Here is a 19,383-nt window from a genome sequence, read left to right on the forward strand (position 1 = left end):
TAATATTTGCCCTACCTTCTTCACAGGATTCTTGTGAGAGAAAAAGAAATGAAACAGTAGCCATTAAAAAAAAAAACACTTTTTAAGGTGTAAAGTGCTGGTCCGATATCAGAGGACCTCGCTGTCCCCGTCGTGTGCTCCTGATCTGACGAACATCTGCACAGGTGCCGCTGAGCCGGTCCTGTCGGATGCTTGGCCCTGGGGCAGGGATTGTCTTACTGTCCGGAGTCTAACAGCTCCATGAAATAAATAGATGAGCCTTATGGAGCGACTGTATCTACCATCACCATCTTTTTTTTTTTTTTTTGCTAATATGTGCCTTTGATGGTTATTGCAGTTTTCCCCTCTCTTGCTATTTCTCTTTCACAGCCTAAATTACATTCCAGATACATTATTTACTCATTAAAGTCCTTATTGAATTGCATTAAAATGTGGTTGTCATTTTAAATTAATATAATACATTGCATAAAACCTTGTGACCCTAGTCAGTTATCCGGCTCCAGGTTTTGTCTCCATGCTGATCTGAAATGGGGTACAAAGGCCACTGACACCCCCGGTCAGTCAGTCGGAGCCAGAGCCGGCCGGCAGCGCAGGTGGAACGCTGCCATCCAGTGCAGCCCACTCTCGGTTGTGTAAATATTTTTCCTGGACAGCAGTATTTCTCAAACCGAACTCTGAGCCCACTTCAGTGACCCTGACAGCAGGAACTGCGTGCTGTTTGTCAAGTACAAGACCGATTTGCACAGGCTGGTCTGGCTGGAACCTCCCGGGTGCTTTCTGGGACTGTGTGAAGAACGTCCGGGAGCACGGCAGAGGCGGTGTGTTCTTGGTGGTGAGCCCCCGACTGACATCTGCATTAGCAGCAGTTCAGAGGCAGAGGGTGAGCTGATTAGAAACGGGGGCTGCTTTTGTGGGTGGGCAGCCGTCATGACCTGGCAGGGTCTCCTGAGTCGATTCGCAAAAAGGTCAAATGTGTGTTCCTACTTGAGCTTTGCATTCTCCCATAAGTGGTCCGTTCAGTGGTATATCAGAAAAGCTGAGAGGGCAGGACAAAAACCTGTAAGCTAGAGGAGGGGGCCTTTTTTAGTTTACCTGTCCAACCTCCCTGCCCTACTTTCAGATGACAAAACACGCGTGTCCAGCTCACACAGGTCATGGCTAAGCCAGTTCAATATGGAGGGTCTCTTCTCTTTGTTTAAGGCATTCTGTTGACGTTAAAAATCAGAAGTGGTGTGTCTGTAAAGTTCTGATTAAACAGATCAAGGGGAAAGTATGTAATTTCAGAAAATTTATAAGACCCAGAAGTAGACTGTTAAGAATAAAATGTCCTTCGCAGTAGGGGTTATGTTGATTAAGTTATTTTTTTCTTAGTGTGAATTATTTTATAGAGCCAAATTAACAAAGAAAGCTAATGCCTTATGTGCATTTAGTACATGATGCAGCTTCATCTGATTATTTAATGTGTTTAATAATTGAATTTAATTAGATTGTGCATTTCAGCTTTAGAAGAAATTATTGTTAGTCTATTAAAGGCGCATTTCACACTGAAGTTTATAAATGAAATAATTTATTTTCTCATAGTGATAGTGTATGAGAAGATAGTTATTTCATTAAGTAAAAAGTACTTATGTATATTTGAATTTCATAACTGTTGAAATGCTGAGACTACCTACATATAGGGGACCCTGGGTTTTGGTGTCGTGCCTATCTGGCTAAACAAAACCCCAGAATTCATCCAGCCCCTTCAGAGGTTCTGAAGAGTCCCTCCCTGATCCGGGCTTGCTTGTTCACAGGGTTCAGGTTTTAACCAGCTTCACCTTATAAGCTTTCTTAACTCCAAACCTTGAGCGAGTCCTAATGGGTTCCTCAAGGGTTAAGCAGCTGATTTCAGCCAGGCGATTGGCTCTCCAGCTAAGGAGGAAGGTACTTCCTGAGAGGATCAGCCTCCTGGAGTAGAGGAAGGATAGGACCTGGGTGCTGGGCAGAGAGACCCTTCGGTTGGAGATTTCTGCCCAGGTGCTTTGTGGGTGCCAACAAGAAAGAAAAGACACAAAATAAGAACCCTGGAGGCAGATTCACTGTGTTAGAGCTTGCGCTGTTACTGTCCTTCTAAAACTGCATAATAAGGCCCTTCCTACAGGGATTTGAGTGTCCTGTGCCCGGCTCAGCGCACACTTCCCATCGTGAATATTGGCACTGATTTCTGATTATGCACTTCCCCTCTTTCTTGAAGGACGCGAGTGGGCCAGCCCAGCCCATCCAAAGTATAACTCGCTTCCTTTTCCAGGGTTTGCCTTCTTCCTGCGTCCTGGATTATTCCAGTTTACCTCCTTTGTGTAGTTTCTCAGAAAGGTTTGTGTGGACTTGGAAAATGAGTGACTAAAGCTCTCAGTTTTTGCTCTGGGGTCCTTTTCTGTACCAAAAAAAAAAAAAGAGAGAGAGAGAGAAAAGAAGAAAAAAAAGCTGTATGTTTTGATCTGGCGTGAAAAATAGCCTAATTCTCAAATTCACAGGAGTAGTGAATTCTTCCTCTTTTCTGGCAACAGATTTTAATTAAAATTTCATTGAGTAGACTTCGCTAATAAAAACCTCAAGGAAGACTCAATCAGGAAATCAGATTCTGTAAGAGTCATTCAAACACTTCTAGAAATTCTAAGTTAAAAAAAAATCCATGTCTCCCTTTTTCCGCTCCCTGCTGGATAATTTTGGTGTGAGCTGTAACTGATTTACTCATTTCCATATGCTCAACGATTATGCTTGTGATTTAGAGGCTGAGCCTGGTTCTGCTTTTGGGCTGTAGTTCATTATGAAGCCTGAAAATGAGAAGTTTTAAACTGTGCAGCCCATTTGTATATATAACCTTAGTGATCTCACATTTAAAAATAAGCATGCCGCTATTTTGAGGATTTAAAAAAAAAATAGTGACTAGATTTCTAATCCTGGCAGTTCTTGGAGCAAGCCATGGCTGAAAATTCAGATTAAATAACATTCTATAATACTCAGAAGGCCTTTCTAATGAACAGATGGAAAAGCAGAACTATACACATGAGAGGGAACTGGGCCAGTGGACACATTGTTGGGTTCATGGGATTTGTTCTTATCCAGAAAGTTAAACCTTTGTACTATATACTCTTACTCCATCTTTGTAACAAGCCAGATCCGACAGCTCTCCCAGCTAGATCAAAGGTTGTGGACATGGTTATAATTTGACCATGTGAACCTTTATTTAAAGGAGCTGGTACTAGAGTCATAGTTTGTGGAAGTTAAGCTATTAATAGTTACAAGTACTAAGTGAATTTTAGGTTCTTTTTGATGATTTTATTTAATTGGAGATGTTTTCTCTCTGAGGGATCTTTTATATTTTGGACATGATTTCCGTTAGGTAGAATCAAGAGATAGTCATGTGATTTTCTAAATTTAGTTTCACAATGTTTGGTTTAGTTGATAAATCCCATCGGCTTTGCAAATAATTTTGTGAAAACATTGATTCAGCTTGTCCTGCCGGATTTCCCCATCCCCGCCCATTTTCTGAGTGTCCTTTTCTCCTGCATCAACCATCCATCAGGCCAAGGCGTGCTCATCCGTCTTCCTCACTGGTGGGCACATTGCAGAGTCTCCTGGAAGGAAACGGGGAGAATATTCCCAGACTAGAAACACAAACGAGGGAGGCAGATGTGATAGTTCTAATAATTCGTAATCCAGCTGCTTACTACCTTTATTTATTTATTTATTCATTCATTCATTTATTTATTTATTTTTGGGGGGGGGGGGGTATGTGCCCCTAGCGGGAACCGAACCCAGGACTCTCTGGTCCTCACGCCAACGCTCCAACCACTGAGCCAAACCGGCCAGGGCTGGTTACTATTTTTAAAACCTTCGTTCATGTGCATCAACTCTTATGTTTTATAACTAACACCCAAAATAGTCTACTCTCTGCTCTCAGTACCCCCTCATCTAATTCCACACAGCCACCAAGGCACAGCGAATTTATTTCCTTTTTCCCAGCGTTTCAGATTGAGTGGTTAGGATGCTTTATTCCTGTCAGGAACCCATCAGGGAGATGAGTTTTGAGGCAGCCCTTTTGGCGTGTTCCCCTCCGACTGTGAAGACAAAGATGGATTTGTCTTCCGCTGACCCGGCAGAGGAGACAGTATACCTGCCGGCTTTAGGCAGCATGTATCCTCACTGACACTCCGCCTCTTCCAGGAGTGAATCAGCCCGATGATACACTGATTTTTATAGCACACGGGGTGGAGACCTGGAAGTGTGTAGGCTGGGAGGGGAGGAGGGACTGGTTTGCATGTCAGACCATTCCAGCAATGCAGCCTACAGGAAAAAATTGCAAAACACCAAAGTCCTGTGCCACCAGATTTTTCCATTAGCACCACGCTTTCCACAGCTTCGAGCATGCCCAGGGACAGCTGTTTGGCCCTGGGAGGGGACACGGTCACATCACATCACAAGCTCTGTCAGCCTGTCCCGTAAGGAGTCCCAGCAGGCCCTGAGCACTGCCTTCCACTGTCCTACAACACACACACACGAGCTGTGGATTCTCTGAGGGGTGCGTGGACATTTTGGGGCACTAGAAAACAGCTGCTGGAACTCACGCCACCTCGGGAGACTGCTTTAAGTGGAGAAACCCAAGACCAGAAAATCTTCAGAAAGGTAAAAGGGGCTTAGAGCTGGGGGCTTTTCCTTTGGTGTATTATTCTCTGGTATTCTGTCCTCTGGACATTTTGATGATGAAAAAGTAAACTTCCCAAAGAGTGGTGAATTTAAACCGGGGTGTCACTTGGAGACTACCGGAAGGTGCAACTCAAAACTCAATAGAAATACTTCAGTTTAGCCAGTTCATTCATTCAGCAGCTCACTTTTCAGTGACTACACAGAAGTTTACTTGGCAGAAAGGCAGCTGTTCTCCTCTTGTGTGTGATGGACCAACCCTCAGGCCCTGTGACAGTTGGTGTGTCCTTGCCTTATTCGCACTACTTTGTGATTTTGTTTTGTTAAGGATGGCTGGCAAGATTAAGGATCGGGCAGCTTGCTATACTTTTGTTATTTTTTTCTTTGTCTCCAAACATTTTATCTTTCACTAACTTTAATCTCGGTTCCCTTCTCTTAACTCTGAGCTGTTGTTTTTGGCCTTATTTTGATAGAATTCAGGGTCTGTTTCTGTTTCTTCAGTCCTGATGCTTGCAGAAGTCGTGGTGAGCTCCAGGTAGCAGGACGCCAGCTCTCCGAGAGCTGTGAAAGATGAGGGGTCTTCTGCACCCTCCCAGCTGCTGTCCCCCAGTGCCATTCTGCCGTTTCCCTCTTAGTGGCTTTGCTCAAAGCACTGTTCTCGTCATCTGGATGTCTTTCCCATATCTATTGATATAAGTCCTTCTTATCCTTCAAGTCCTGTTTCCTCTCTTAACCTCTTCCAACAAGTGTTCTCAGATACTCCCAGTGGAAAGTCACCCGTTCCTCTTCATTATTCCTAGAGAGCTTTATATCCTATTAAATAGTTGCCATCACTTGCTTTTAGCTAAGAGTTGTGGTTGTGTGCCTACTGATATGTAAGCTTCGAGGTCTGAAGAGGCACGATCCCATGTCATCTTCATCTTGGTATGCACATCATGGCTTGCTCAATACTCAGTGTAGAGTCAACACAACATGCCCAGCGTTCAGCAGATATTTGCAGCACACCAACTGTGTGCTGGCATAATGCTGGGTATCTAGCACAGGCAAAACACAGGCACCGTGCCTCCTTGAGAATCTGTGGGATTGAACTGAGCTCTGTGAGTTGCCAGTCTTATATTGTTATGCCCTTTGCAGTTCTCTCCCAGCCTGTTCTACTGGACGTGTTCTTCTGAATGAACAGGTGGCTTTCACTTAGTCACACACACACACACACACACACACACACACACACACACACTTGCTTGCTTCTTCCTCTTACCTCTGACTAAATGAGTGTTTTAGTATCTGCCTTTTCTCCATCACATGCTCCAGGTAGGCTTAAAATGATATTGTCTGTTAAATGCTTTAGGTTTCAGGGAGAGGTGACCAGCTCTAATGTGGTTGTCCAGGGGGGGTTATTGTCACAGGCATTTGGAAAGTTCTTTCTAGCTCCTATGGCCTCTTTCCTTTTTGTTTTTTCCTCCTCTTTCTGATTGTTAGCAGCCCAACCAGAGAGAGAGGAGGTGGAACTCTGGTTGGTTTCTTTTGTCCCAGGCCTATTATCTAGTCTGGTTTGGTGGGTGGTTGAAACTGGATGAGCATCTGAGTTGATAACCTCCCAAGTGGGAGTGTGGCCGGTTGGTCAACCTTCCTTCTCTCCCACGGTTTGCTTGGGAAGGTCTCTGCAGATCTGTCGCCCCTCTTGGATGGGAAGAAACCACCTTACTGTCACTGATTATTTGCAGTCTTCGTAGTCTTTGTGGTCATCCACTTTTAACTTCCAATGCCCTTGTTTGGTTTCGTGCTTCAGTTCATTCTGTCATTTGGCTTTTTTAAATGTCGATTTTAAATCTCGGATGAAAACACATTGTATGACAGTCTCTTGTTTACATTTCATGAAAGTAATAATCCCAGGGCTACCCAGACTGAAAAAAAAAGCCCAATGTGTATGAATTCATTGTGACTCCTGTGTGAAATGTGTTGGGAAATCACTTTGTTGAGTAAAAAATACTGAAGTCAGGATTTTTTCTGGCCTTTTAAGATAGGCCCACCATCCGTAGCATCCTCATCCTGATTGTACTCTCCTTACTGGAGTCTCGCACTCCCCCCCCCAGGCACACACCATCCTCACATTGATTGTGGCCTCTCCTCGGAAAATCTCCCCTTGCATTTTGTTTTAGGAGCAGATCCTTCTGATCCCATCACACACAGGAGGAGTCCTCTTCCGACACTCACCACTGTGCACACCTCACAGGACAGGAAAGAGCTGGGAGCCCTTGCTGGACCTGTCCTCGTAATCCCTTCAAGTCCCGTCAGCCCCTTAGGCTGGGGTGGATGTGGATGGAGAAGCAGTTGTGGTGACATGGGAAGGAACAACCAACGCCCACTTTTCTCCCACACTGTGGTTACCTTAGGCACCCAGCTTTTGGTGTCATGCCATCACAGTCTGAGAAAGGATGGGTGAAGGAGCTGATAAGGTCTTTGAAGTCCTTAGGGGCTGGGAAGAAGTCTCACGTACAGCAGAAATAACTCAGGCCCTCTTTACAAGTGAAAGCTGAGCATCTTGCTTTCAGTCTTTCTTTTTAAGATGAATACTTACAGGTGGGGGTTTGCACATCACGTTTACCTGTGAGAGAAATGGTAGGGACCCTGGGCTATTGCTTTGGTTCTTGCCTTTGTCTTTGTTTTTTATTGTTATTATTATTTTTTTTCTTCATTGCTTTTTTTCTTTTCTCCCCCATCACCATTTATCCCCCAGGCCCTCTCCCACCTCACCCACCCCTCCACCTGCAGTCACCACACTGTTCTCCGCGCATGGGAGCGTTTTCCCTCTTTCAACATCTTAGTAGTAAAAAGGCTAAATTTCAACATGAGAGATGAAGTTACTGTGCACCAGAATTAAAATGGTCTTTCTAATTAGTTTTACAGTTTGTTCCAACAAGGAAACTTGCAGTTTAAAATGAGAAAAAGTTGGCCACATATGAAGTGGGAAAGAAAAGGGATGGGAACAGGAATGACATTAGATCCCAAATAAGTACCATGAAGTCCTTGCTGGGTGCCACGCTGAGGCCTGGCAGTATGTTCTGTTTGACCAACTCAAAGCTTTTTTTAAGATTGGAATCAATTGCCAAAAGTTTTAAAATGAGGTAATTTTGTATAAAAATACCAATTTCTTCAGCTTCTCTTGAAAAGTCAAAAGACCTAGCGCATCACTGGGTACATATTTCCATCGGGCCAACGTCAGCGGGAGAGGACGGGTGCCCTCTGGTCTCCCCAGCGCCCCCTAGACCCCTTCCTTTACGTTACTGGCATGGACTCTAAAGGTATTTGAACTTGTGATCTGGACTCTGAAGGTACTTGAATTGCTTAAAGGGCTGCCCCTAGTTTGGCTCTCAGCTTCCTTTAAGCTTAAAGGAAGAACACACTTTGAGTTGCAAATTTTGCTTAGTTTCAAGCCCTGGTTCTCATCCTAGGCTGTGGGCATAGACTTATCTGGGGAGCTTCTAAAATTGCTGTGGGTCTGGCCCCACCCCAGGAGATTCTGATTCACTGGGGTGGGGATGGGGGAGTGACTCAGCATTTTTAGGAAAAAACCCAGGTCCTTGGATTGTGCAGCAGGGTTGAGAACTTGTGGCACTGAGGTGCTTGCTTTGGGGGATTCACCTTGAATAGCAAAGGTGATGTTAGTGCCATCACCCCCGTGGGCTAGTGTCCTGCCTCAGCTATAAATGAGGACTTGGGTTCAGAGTCCTTGACATTTTCATACAGCTCTTTAAAAAGGAAACATTCAAAGTCTGGCTTCTCTGGAGGGAATTAAATTGACTGCATGCATCCTGGTCACCTACCGTGCTGGGCACAGCTATGGTTGGAATGAAAAGGACAAAGCTCCTGTGAGTTTTGAGGAACGGAAGGTGTGTGTACACATTGGAACTGGGGAAAAAACAAGCTGCTCTGAGAGCGTCAGTGGAAGAGGAGGTGGCTGGGAAGGTCAGACCGCTTAAGGCAGAGCTGATGTTTTAGCTGATCCTTGCAAACCAGAAGCATTTTGTCTGAGAAGGTTTGGTGTGGGGTGTACATCAGAAGGGAAAGGAATGGTATCAGAAAAGCACTGAAACAGCATACTCTTTCCTCCCGCCCATCAGAAATGTCAGCCTCCTTCCCTTCCCCAGCTTTCTTTGCCCTCAAAGGGCTACAGGAAGAATATGCTTGGCGTGTGCTTTTCAGTGCTGTGGAGTATCAGTAGAGCAGTCACTGGGCAGTAGCAGTCGAGTAGCAGCACAGATGACACGAGCCTTATCTGCGAATCGCCGGCAATCATACTTAGCTCATAGGGTTGTTGTGAAGGTTAAATGAGTTCATTTATGGAGGGCACACATGGAACAGTGTGGTCCAGAAGAATCGTGCACAGTGGATGGTGGGGAAAGTCGGGGGCAAGGAGGCTGTTTCAATAACTCAGGTGCACTTGTGCTGTGTCCGTGAAACTGGGAGGGTGTTAAGAAATCAAGGAGAGGAGGAGGAAGGTAAATTCAGGGTGTGTCAGGATTCATGCATTTTAAGAGGTCCAGAATGTACTTCACTGTTTCCAGTCACTACTTCATTTAAGTTTGGTTTTCTCTCTAGACCTGGGGTCAGGCCCTCTGGAGAAAAAGTCTTGATGCAGCGATCGTGTTAAGTAAGCATCGAAGAATGGGTTCAGATATGCTTGACTGCAATCGCAGAACTCTGTGGCCGCCACCCAGGGGAGAGAGGCTGTCATGCACTCAGCCAGCCTGGGAACACAGAAGTCTTTGTCCACAGTCCATTACCTTTCTCACTGGAAGTCACCTTTTCTGCCTACTCTCCACCTGTCAGAGGAAAAGTCTTGAGTACCTCTTCATCCTCCTAGACTGCATCTGGCTGCTGCTTTTGTATGTAAATTAAGAGGGTGTAAAGGTAGACAGGTGTGTCTTTCTCCCTACAGTGGGAACCTTTGTGACTGACAGTTTCCAGGCTGAAGGAGGTCCTGTTTTTAATTCTTCTCCCATTCCAACCTCTGTCATCCTCTCTGTAAAGGATTGGGCATTGATTTGCATACAATGACTTTTTCTGCTCGACCTCTCCTTCACAGAAGCGCACACACACGATTGATTACCTTCAACAGCCTTATAGAATAAATTCTATTCTTAACCAGAACACAATACAAAATAAGAATTTAGCAGGATTTTTCTTCGCAAGATTAAGGGACACTACCTTCTGCTGCTTTCCTCAGTTTAATTCTTAAGAACGAGTCTTTTGATGGTAATGCCTAGGTGGGAATATAATAATGAGACTAAATAATACCAGAATTTTTTTCAAAAAGTACCAAGAAGAAAATTTCTGTTTAAAGCAAATGATAAAACAAGCCCAAGGATAATTTTAAGGATGATGGATGTTTTCTACAACGGGATTGTGGTGTTAGATGCACAACTGTATACATGAACTAAAACTCACCAAAGTGTACACTTTAAAATGGGTGAATTTTATATGTAAAGATCTCAGTAGAGTTATCTTTTCCTCAAAAAGATAAAAATAGGCCTAACTCAAATCTCACCCTGATGTTGGTGTTCTTGCTAAAATAATTTGGAATTATTTGAACCCTATATTTCAAAGTATCTGGCACTTGAAGCTTTGTTCTTAGTTTATTTCCCTTTGAATCAGTTTATTTATTTGGTGTAAAACTAACCTAAATGAGTCCCACATCATCTTTAAAAAGTTTAATTTTTGTAGCTTCCTAAAGTATCCAGCCCCCAGATTGTAGACTGTGCATCCAGAAGGTGAGCGGGGGAGGGGTGCAGACACTAAAATGAACCAGGCAAATCCACTGGATTCTTGCAAACTAAGCAGGCCATTTAGAGTCGATCCTAATCTTTGTTAATCTCTGCTTTATTGTTTAGAACTGGCATTGCTTGTTTGTCCTGTAGAGAAAATTCTGTAAATCTTCTTCCTCTAGGTTCACACTTACCCAGTGTATTTAGGCATAGGTGATGAACAGTTTAAAAGAAAGTTTTTTTTTCTGTGTGTTACTATTTTTTTTTAAGGTGATGAATTTAAATCATTAGAGGGACATATCATTCTTACTAGCCCTTTAAACAAAAACAAAAGGTCACTTGAAGATGTTATCATCCTAAAACAGAATGCATTTGTTTGAGAACTAATTCTGTTTTAGGAAAAAAAAAAAAAGTTTGGGTCTGTAGTTTACAAGTTGGGAGTGTTTTAGCCTTCAAATTGCATGTTGCATTAAATAAAAATACACTAGAAGTACACCAAGAAAAAGAACCACTCGCCTCCAGCCCAACCTGGATTCAGCCTAACACTGAATCATGTCCTTCATGAGAGGCTGCTGAGCTAGAGCTCAAATTATAACAGTGAGCCTTTCTCAGCCCTGGTTTGGGGGGAGGGACTAAGTTACTGGGAGGAATAAGGCAACATTTACTGCCTTTCTAAGTTCTTCCTAGAATTGTCATGTTTACAGCTACATTTCTAGGTTATCATTTCATGCAGGATGGTTTGAAAAATCGGAAGGGGTGTGGGAGAGGTCTGTCTTCACCTCTTTTGTTGTTAAGATCCTTGCTAGCAGTTTAGTTCCTTGGTAGTTTTTGCTGTCTCACTGACGCAGAGAGTCCTGGCATTACACCCTGTGGCCAGCAGGCTGCTCGTTGGTCAGGAAATTCCAAATGGGTATAAATAAATTCTCTGGAGCAGCTCCTGGGCTCCTTGCCCACTGATGTGTGTAGTCCCTTTAATGCCGAGGGAAGTATGCCCGAGACTTGGCTTCCTGCTTGCTGAAAGTCAGTTATTTTGTTTCTGGGTGGGTAAGTAAGAAAGCCCCAATAAAGAAAAAGGATAGTGTGACGTTCCGGGTGGGGGTGGGTGGACTATAAACTCAAGCTCTGTGTGTTCTGTCAAGTATTTGCTCTTATTAACAAGCTGGAAAGGATAACTCGGTGCTTGATTTTTTGGTTCAGTGAAAATTTTAGCTTTAGCTGTGGCTTTAACATAAAGCTGCCATTGTTACAGGAGTGAAAGGTTGTACTATATGCTGAGGTTTGAGTTTTTGGCTTAATTGAATTCCAGAATTTCCCTTTTTGTTGCTAAATTTATTTTTGGTCATTTGTTTTTCTAATGGGGAACTGCTCGGTGTGCTTTCAAGCTGGTTTCTGTTTCTTATATAAATGCTGTAAGACAAAGTCAGGGCTGAGTTTCATACAAGTACTTCAGCACCCCACAACCCCTCCCCGATTTTTTCCTATTGTGTTAGAAAAGCCATCTCTGTCCCAAAGTCCCAATTTATGCTCCTTCCCCACTTTTCAAACAGTGTGCATTGGCACATTTTCCTCTTTATGCTTAAAGCAGCATGTTATTTTATTTATTTATTTATTTTTTAAAATTCTCACCCAAGAATATGTTTATTGATTTTAGAAGAGAGGAAGGGAGAGAGATAGGAGGGAGGGAGGGAAAGAGAGAAAGACAGAGAGGGAAACAGGGACCAGTTGCCTCCTGTACATGCCCAAACCTGGGATCAAACCCCACAATCTAGGTATGTGCCCCTGACTGGGAATCGAACCTGTGACCTTTTGGGTTACAGGACACTGCTCCAATCAATGAGACACACCTTCCAGGATGAGCAACACGTTATTTTTGAAGAAAGTTTGGAAAGTACCACTTTAGTTCCCGAGCTAGTTCTCTTGGGTGCATGCATGAAAATTCAGGTGATATTTCAGCGATAATTTTTTAAATTAGACGGTGGGCATTGAAGAGCAGCGCTGCCTAAGCTGGTGAAGGTGAAGTACTGAAGAGCCTGTGGCATGTTGGCTGTTTCAGACAGAGGCTGGGCAGTCACTGCATCTCGTAGTTGACACCGAACAGTGGAGAGGAGGGCCATCGGGTAAACCTAGGCCTCTGCGTGGTCACGGGCCTCCCCAGTGGAACGGAGCCTTTATTAGGGCAGAGCCCATTCCATTCCCAGGACCAGGACTCTTCCCACTTGCTTCCCTCACAGCGCTCACCTGCAGCCTGGCTTCCGCGCCCCTAAGACACACCCAGTGTAGAACTGGTGATACAGCAAAGGGAGTTTGCATTTGGGGATCGGCAGGTGGTGCCAGTTGTTATGATGCAACTGGAAAGGTGCCGCCAGATGACATGGGAAGAGAGCAAGGCCACAGGCTCTGTCCGCCTGAACATCTGGTCTGACAGCTGCTGCGATTAACTTCTTCACTTGATCACAGAGCATGCGATGTTAGGAAATTCTGTGAAATGTATAGTCAGAGTCATAGGCTGGAAGCAACCTTTGGAAATCAAGTCTCACCAACCCCCTCATGTCACACGTACAGACCTTGTTGCTGCATTGAGCGATTCCAGATCCCTGCTGCCCCTTGTGTGTCTGTGAACCGGGAAATATTTATAGCTCCTGTTCTTGTTTTATGAAAAGAATTATACCTCCGCGATTTAGGCAAGCCACCCTGGATGGCTGCATGGGGAGGTGCTCATTGAATCTAAAGCACAAACCTCTGAACACTGTTACAGAGCCCTTTACTCTTAGGACTTTGGTAGAGCTATGAGAATGAGATTGTGTAGAAACATCAGTGCTTATCTTTGTCCTCTTATTGTGACAAGGAAATATTTTAACTTGGCCATAATATGCATTTAAAGGTTTCAGGACATTCGCCTGCTTTTGCTTTGTTTTATTTTACCTCCTTCCCATGCATAATGGATGCTGGCGTGGGGCTCCCTCTGCACGGAACCAGCACCAGCCGTCCCTCGCCCCGAGCCTCGTGCGTGCACACTTACACAGGCACATTCTCCTCGGGCCCAGCCAGCGTCTTCCTCATCCGCTCCAGGAAGCAAAACCACTTTAGACCTCAAGATTTTAGCAAAGTCATTTTATTTCGAGTAAACATTTCAACACTTTAAACCCCAACTTGTTAGGAAATGGGAATGGAGAGAGGGAAGGGTGGAGGAGAGGAGTTCTGGATCACCCCTGGGGTGCCAGGGCTGTATGTGTCGGCAAACTACAGAGGTGGTCCAGTAACAGTTCACAGAGGCGAGGTTGTCAGTGGTCCCCAGCAGCACCGTGGGGCAGGTCATTGTTTTTCCCAGTTATACCACTGGGAGAGAATCCGTCTTGCCAACAGTTGCAAAGTGGCAAAGCCAAAGTCAGGATTTGAACTCAGGCCGTCAGCCCTAGAGTGCCTGATTTCAATCATCACATCTGCTTCTCCACCATACTTACTAACCGGTACCTGCCTAGACACAGGGGTTTTCATTTCAACAGATACTGAATATGCTGTGTGCTCAGTACCACGCTATGCAGTGAGGGATAGGAAAATAAATACTACGTGGTTTCTGCCCCCAAGATGCCTCTAGTCTGTTAGGAGAAGGCAGTCCTGTTCCTACTACCTATAATGTGCCGTTAACTAGGGGCAAAGTGTTTTAGGACAATGGAGGGAAGAAGGGGACCAGTTCTTCCCAGGACAGCAGTTGGAGATAAGCGGAGGCCTGACAAAGGATGGGATCTCTCTTTGGGTTGGGCCCCAAGGTTGAGACAGCCAGTCCTGGCAGACAGAAGAGGCCGGAGAAGGGCGTGGGTGCTGGTAGAGGAAACAGAACGAACAAGGCAGATAGGCTTGAAAGGTGCTCCCGTAGACTGAGGTTCAGGGTGGGGAGGAAACTGGGAAGTGCTGGGTTGGGGCTGAGTTGTTGAAGACTTCTAATGCCTCAGAAAGATCTTTCAGTCTTTTCTCTCTAATGGGGCTCCTGGCACATCAGTCTACAAGATTAATCATTGAGAAGCTTACAAGTTTCCAGGGATACCTCAAACAAATGTAAAACCCCTCATAGAATATGTAATACCAGAGAGCAGACACATCAGCCCCTGTTTTTAAAAGAAGAGCTGCTTTATTTACAGGAGCAGCAGTGGAGTGTTGGCTGTGTTCCCTGGTGACCGGCTGACTGCACTCACGTACCCCAGAGACACTGAAGACACAGTGAAGGGAGGTTTTATGTGCAGGTGGGGCTAAAGTAGGTTTGCAGTTGTTCATATGGATACACACACACACGCGCGCGTGTGCACGCACGCAATGATTAAAATTGTTATTTTGGCCTGGCTGGTGTGGCTCAGTGGCTAAGTGCTGACCCATGCACCAGGAGGTCGCCAGTTCGATTCCCAGTCAGGGCACATGCCCAGGGTGTGGGCCCGATCCCCAGTGGGGGGCATGCAGGAGGCGACCAATCAGTGTTCTCTCTCATCAATGTTTCTATCTCTCTCCCTAAAAAAATCAATGAAGAAAAAATTTTTAAATTGTTATTTTGATGCTCAAATCATCCCAGATTTGAACAGTGAGAGCCCGAAAGAGAGTTTCTGAGCCAAATAGACTCCTGACACTGTCTTTAATAGCTAATGTGATGCGTGCTGACATTTGTATACTGGTGTGTGTGTGTGTGAGTGTAAGTAATTCGTTTTGAAATCATTTAAAACTTGTTTTGGAGAAAATGTAAAGGAATGTGCACACCTCTTGCACCCAGGGTCAGATTCCCCAGTGGTCAGCGTTTTACCACACTTGCTTCATCCTTTCTGCGTCTGTGCGTTCGAGCGTGTGGCGCGTTCGTCCTGTCTCTTGCATCTTCCTCAGTCTGGACAGTTCTCCGCCTCAGCTTTCCCTTTCTTTTGCGACCTTGGCAGTTTTAAAGAGAGACCTATTATTCTGTAGGGTGTCTTTCAGGTAGACCCCGTCTGTTTCCAGGCTCAGACCATACCTTCCAGGCAGGAACACCTCAGAAGGGATGCTGTGCTCTGCTCAGAGCATGACCCTGCCTCGATCACCTGGTCCAGGTGCTTACCTGCCAGCCTTCTGCACTCTAGTCCCCTTTGTGATTGACAAGTGTTTTGTGGGGAGGCCACGCCAATAGCCTACTCTTAAGTAGGAAGTCTCGACGCACTGGCCTTAGTTCCAGGATGATTCCTGCAGGAATCAGCCTCTGCCAGAATGGTTGTCAAATGGTGATTTTCTGTTTCCATAATTTATTTATTAGTTGGCACATTACTGTATTTATTATAATAGTATAGACTCAAGATACTTATTACTCACTGGATTGTAATCTGTTACTGTCATTAATCATTAGTTTGATGCTCAACTTATCCCAGATTTGGACAGTGAGAGCCCAAAAGAGAGTTTTTGAGCCAAACAGGCTCCTGACACTCTTGAATAGCTGACATGATGTGCACTGACAATCAGGAATAGCACCAGTAGGCAGCATATGCCACCTGAGTTCTGGCTCATGCATGCCCCTCAGGCCATCAGGGTCACCTGCAGCAAGATCCTTGTCAGGCAGGGGGTGGCAACACTCAGGTGACTGAGAGGCAAGCTGGCCTGCGGTTCAGCTGTCAGAGACCACCTGGTATATTGCTTACATTCCCCAGACCCTGTCCTCTGTCTTGAGCCTTCCCTGTGGGTAGAGAAGGAAGGATTTCCGCGAGCACAGGGGTTGGCCGTAGCATACCACCCCCTCTCCCTCCTCCACAGAGACAGTCGCTGGCAGCCAGGGCCAGTGGTGTCTTTGCCTCACGGACATTTCCAGTCTACTGTTCCCATCCTAGCTTCAAATACGGAGCGAGTCTGTGCTCTGCCTCTCAACATGCTGGACCAGAGTGAGCATTCCCTAAAATGTCCTCGTCTTCCTTCCTGTCCTCGCTCAGGCCACATTGTCCCTCCCAGATTAGGTTTATCATACTGCAGTGGCCTTCAGCAGAGGAAATCTCACCATTTCTCTGCAGTGAGTCATCCATTGGAAACATATTTTCTTTCTTTTTTTTTTTTTTTTTAATCCTCACCCAAGAACATTTTTCCATTTTTTGATCAGCTAGAGCATGAAGGAGAGAGAGAGAGAGAGAAACATCAATGTGGCAGGGACACATCAAGTGGCTGCCACCTGCACAACCCAACCAGGTCCGGGGACAAACTGCAACTGAGGTACGTGCTCTTAGCGGGAAGCGAACCCAGGTCTCTCTGGACCGCAGGCCGATGCTCTAACCGCTAAGCCAAACCGGCCAGGGCGGAAAAATATTTTCTTTTTTGTTAGCAGGTTGAGGTCATGGATAGAGCCCTGAAGGACGAGCCCGAAGGCCTGCACCTGGTCTCCAGCTCAGCCCCGAGAAGCCCAACTGTGTCCTCACTTTGCTCTTCAGTATTTTGGGGCAGGTGTCGACCACAGGGTGTCGCCAATTCAGTCAGGCTCTACTTTCCGGTGGTTTTAACACTATGGCTAACATAAGTAACACTCACACAGTGCAAAGGAATTCGTGATACCTAGAGAAAAATTCATGGGGACTTGAACAATTCATGGAAAACCAAATAGAGGTCACTGAAGAGAATTTTAATATGTACTCCAGCATGTAGCTGGAGCAGTCTTATTAAAATGCAGTTTGAGCCCTGGCCGGTTTCGTTCAGTGGTTAGAGTGTCGGCCTGAGGACCAATGAGTTGCAGGTTCAATTCCGGTCAAGGGCACATACCTCGGTTGCGGTTCGTCCCCAGCCCTGGTTGGGATCATGCCGGAGGCAACCACTTGATGTGTTTCTATCACATAGATGTTTCTCTCTCTCTCTCTCTCCTTCCCCGCCTCTCCCCCCTCCCCCCTTCTCTGTCCCCCTCCCCCCATCCTCCCACTTATCTGATGATAAATGGAAAAATATCCTCGGGTAAGGAATAAAAAAAAAAAATGCAATTTGATCATTTCACTTCCTTGCTTAGAACCCTTCAGTAGCCACCCAGTGCACTTGAGGACCAAAGACCTGACTCCCACGGCCCTGTGTGATGGAGGCTCTGTCCCCTCCGCATCATTTTGGGTTTTTCTTATTATCAGGCAAAGCCCCCTTTTTAGTTCCTAAAAAAAGTGGCAGGTTTTGTATATGCTGTTTCCTCTGAGTAGAATTTCTTCTATGCCAGTCTCCTCAGCGAACACACACCACCACCACCACCAGCACGCCTGCACCCCCATCCCCACCCCCGCCGCACACTTTGCCTAGTGGACTCCTGAAATACAGCACTGGCAGAACACGCCCTGCACCAGCCCAGCTGGGGTCTCTGCTCGCTCCTGGCATACCTCCTGCATTGTACTTTTGCAGCACTTATCACAGCTGTAATTTATTTCTGCAGCCGCTTGTCTGTCTGCTGTAGTTCACAGCTCTGTCCAGGCAGGTGCTGTGTCCGATTTGCTTACCTCCTAGCAGTGTTTGGCACATGGTAACTACTTAATAAATATTTACTGAAGGAAAGAAGAAAACCATCTTGCAGTCTGATGATTGCATCTTCCCTGGATCAGCATTCCCTCTGTGGGGTGTGGGAATAGAAACCCTTAGAATGTGGAGCCAGTTTGGAAAAGGGTAGTGATGGGAGACCGGAGAGGTAGGGAGCGTGTGCAGGTTAATGTCTGTGAGGACAGGTTAAAGAAGCAGAGATGAGATCAGCTGTGAGAGGAAATCCAAAGCTTGAGCAAGAGAAGCTAGATGGAATTAGGAAGAGTGACAGATATGAGAAATAATACCACATTATAATGTAGCCTTATAAACAGACGTGCAGTTTATGTAACATAGGGCATCTCACTAGGCCTATTTCCTGTGAACTTCTGGCATACACTTTTGCTTTCCTCACTGTTGTCATTTTATTTGCATGAAGTATGTAGGTAGCTATTTGAAACAGCTGCAACCTGAGGAGAGGTCTAGGTGCAATCAGGTCGATAGCATCAACTCTGTGTAACAGCGATGCAGGCTTCATAGAGCAGGCCTTCACACCGGGTAGGTGCTCATCATTTTGGTGAATGATTGGGTGGCTTTGTTAGCTGGGTGGGGTAAAGAGCAGATTTAAAAAGACTCTTTGGTACGTGAAAAAGCAAGAGAAAAACCTCACCTGCCATATTGTTTTAAAGCAAAATGAGAGCCTGGCCAGTGTGGCTCAGTGGTTGAGCATCGACCCATACACCAAGAGGTCGCCAGTTCGAATTCAGTCAGGGTACATGCCCAGGTTGTGGGCCTGATCACCAGTGGGAGGCATGCAGGAGGCGGCCAGTCGATGTTCTCTCTCTTCGATATTTCTGTCTCCCTCCCTCTCCTTTCCTCTCTAATATCAATAAAGAAAAAATAAATAAAAATGAGAAACACATTGCCCTCCTTTTTATTGTGTGTTCTCTAACAAATGGAGTTTCTCACGCAGATAAGGAAGCTCTTGGGTCTGCAGGTCTTAGCAGTCACAGTGTCAGCAGCGGAACTTTCCAGTTAAACCTGTTCAGAAGGACCTGTTCCACGTCTTTGTTTTCTTTATAGTCCATGTCTAGAAAAGTTGACTTGCTAACTCAGTTACTTTCTCAGTGTGAGTAATTAATGTCATGGGAACTTATCTCGCTCACTGCGTTCATCCTACTGGTTTCTTTCTCCCTGCTTCTCAGCCTCTGCTGATGCGGGATCGTTTTGACTGCGTCGGACAGCAGGTGTTTGCACTCTGCTGGCTTGAACTATGGGAACCTCTGATCAATATGTGCTTCTCAGGTTGTGTCAGCTCTCTAAGCCGAGTCCTCATGCTTTTTGTGAGAGCAGGTAACACAGTTATGGGGATTAGCAGACTTCTTCAGTGTCAACCGTCAGGCAGAATATCTGGTGAAGGAAAACACAGAAAGAGTGTGTGGAAGCGGTAGCACATGGGTGTAATTATTTTCCT

The 19,383-nt window shown here is 45.4% G+C and overlaps 1 protein-coding gene across 5 annotated transcripts in view; it reads left to right on the top strand.

The window, feature by feature from the left end:
• KANK1 (KN motif and ankyrin repeat domains 1) overlaps window positions 1–19,383 on the top strand; it is a 196,159-nt gene that overhangs the window by 136,950 nt on the left and 39,826 nt on the right. Inside the window, exon 1 of one of the 5 annotated variants that reach the window (XM_036261123.1) lies at window positions 680–880. The exons of 2 other annotated variants lie outside the window; for them this stretch is intronic. The gene's annotated coding sequence lies outside the window, so the exon portion shown is untranslated. Of the gene's footprint in view, window positions 1–679; window positions 881–4,620; window positions 4,666–11,445; window positions 11,493–19,383 lie in introns of those variants that run through there. 2 more of the 5 variants (XM_036261125.1, XM_036261124.1) reach the window with 2 other exon arrangements.

Source organism: Molossus molossus, unplaced genomic scaffold (assembly GCF_014108415.1).
Source record: "Molossus molossus isolate mMolMol1 unplaced genomic scaffold, mMolMol1.p scaffold_m16_p_14, whole genome shotgun sequence".
In the NCBI taxonomy this organism is placed as follows: domain Eukaryota; kingdom Metazoa; phylum Chordata; class Mammalia; order Chiroptera; family Molossidae; genus Molossus; species Molossus molossus.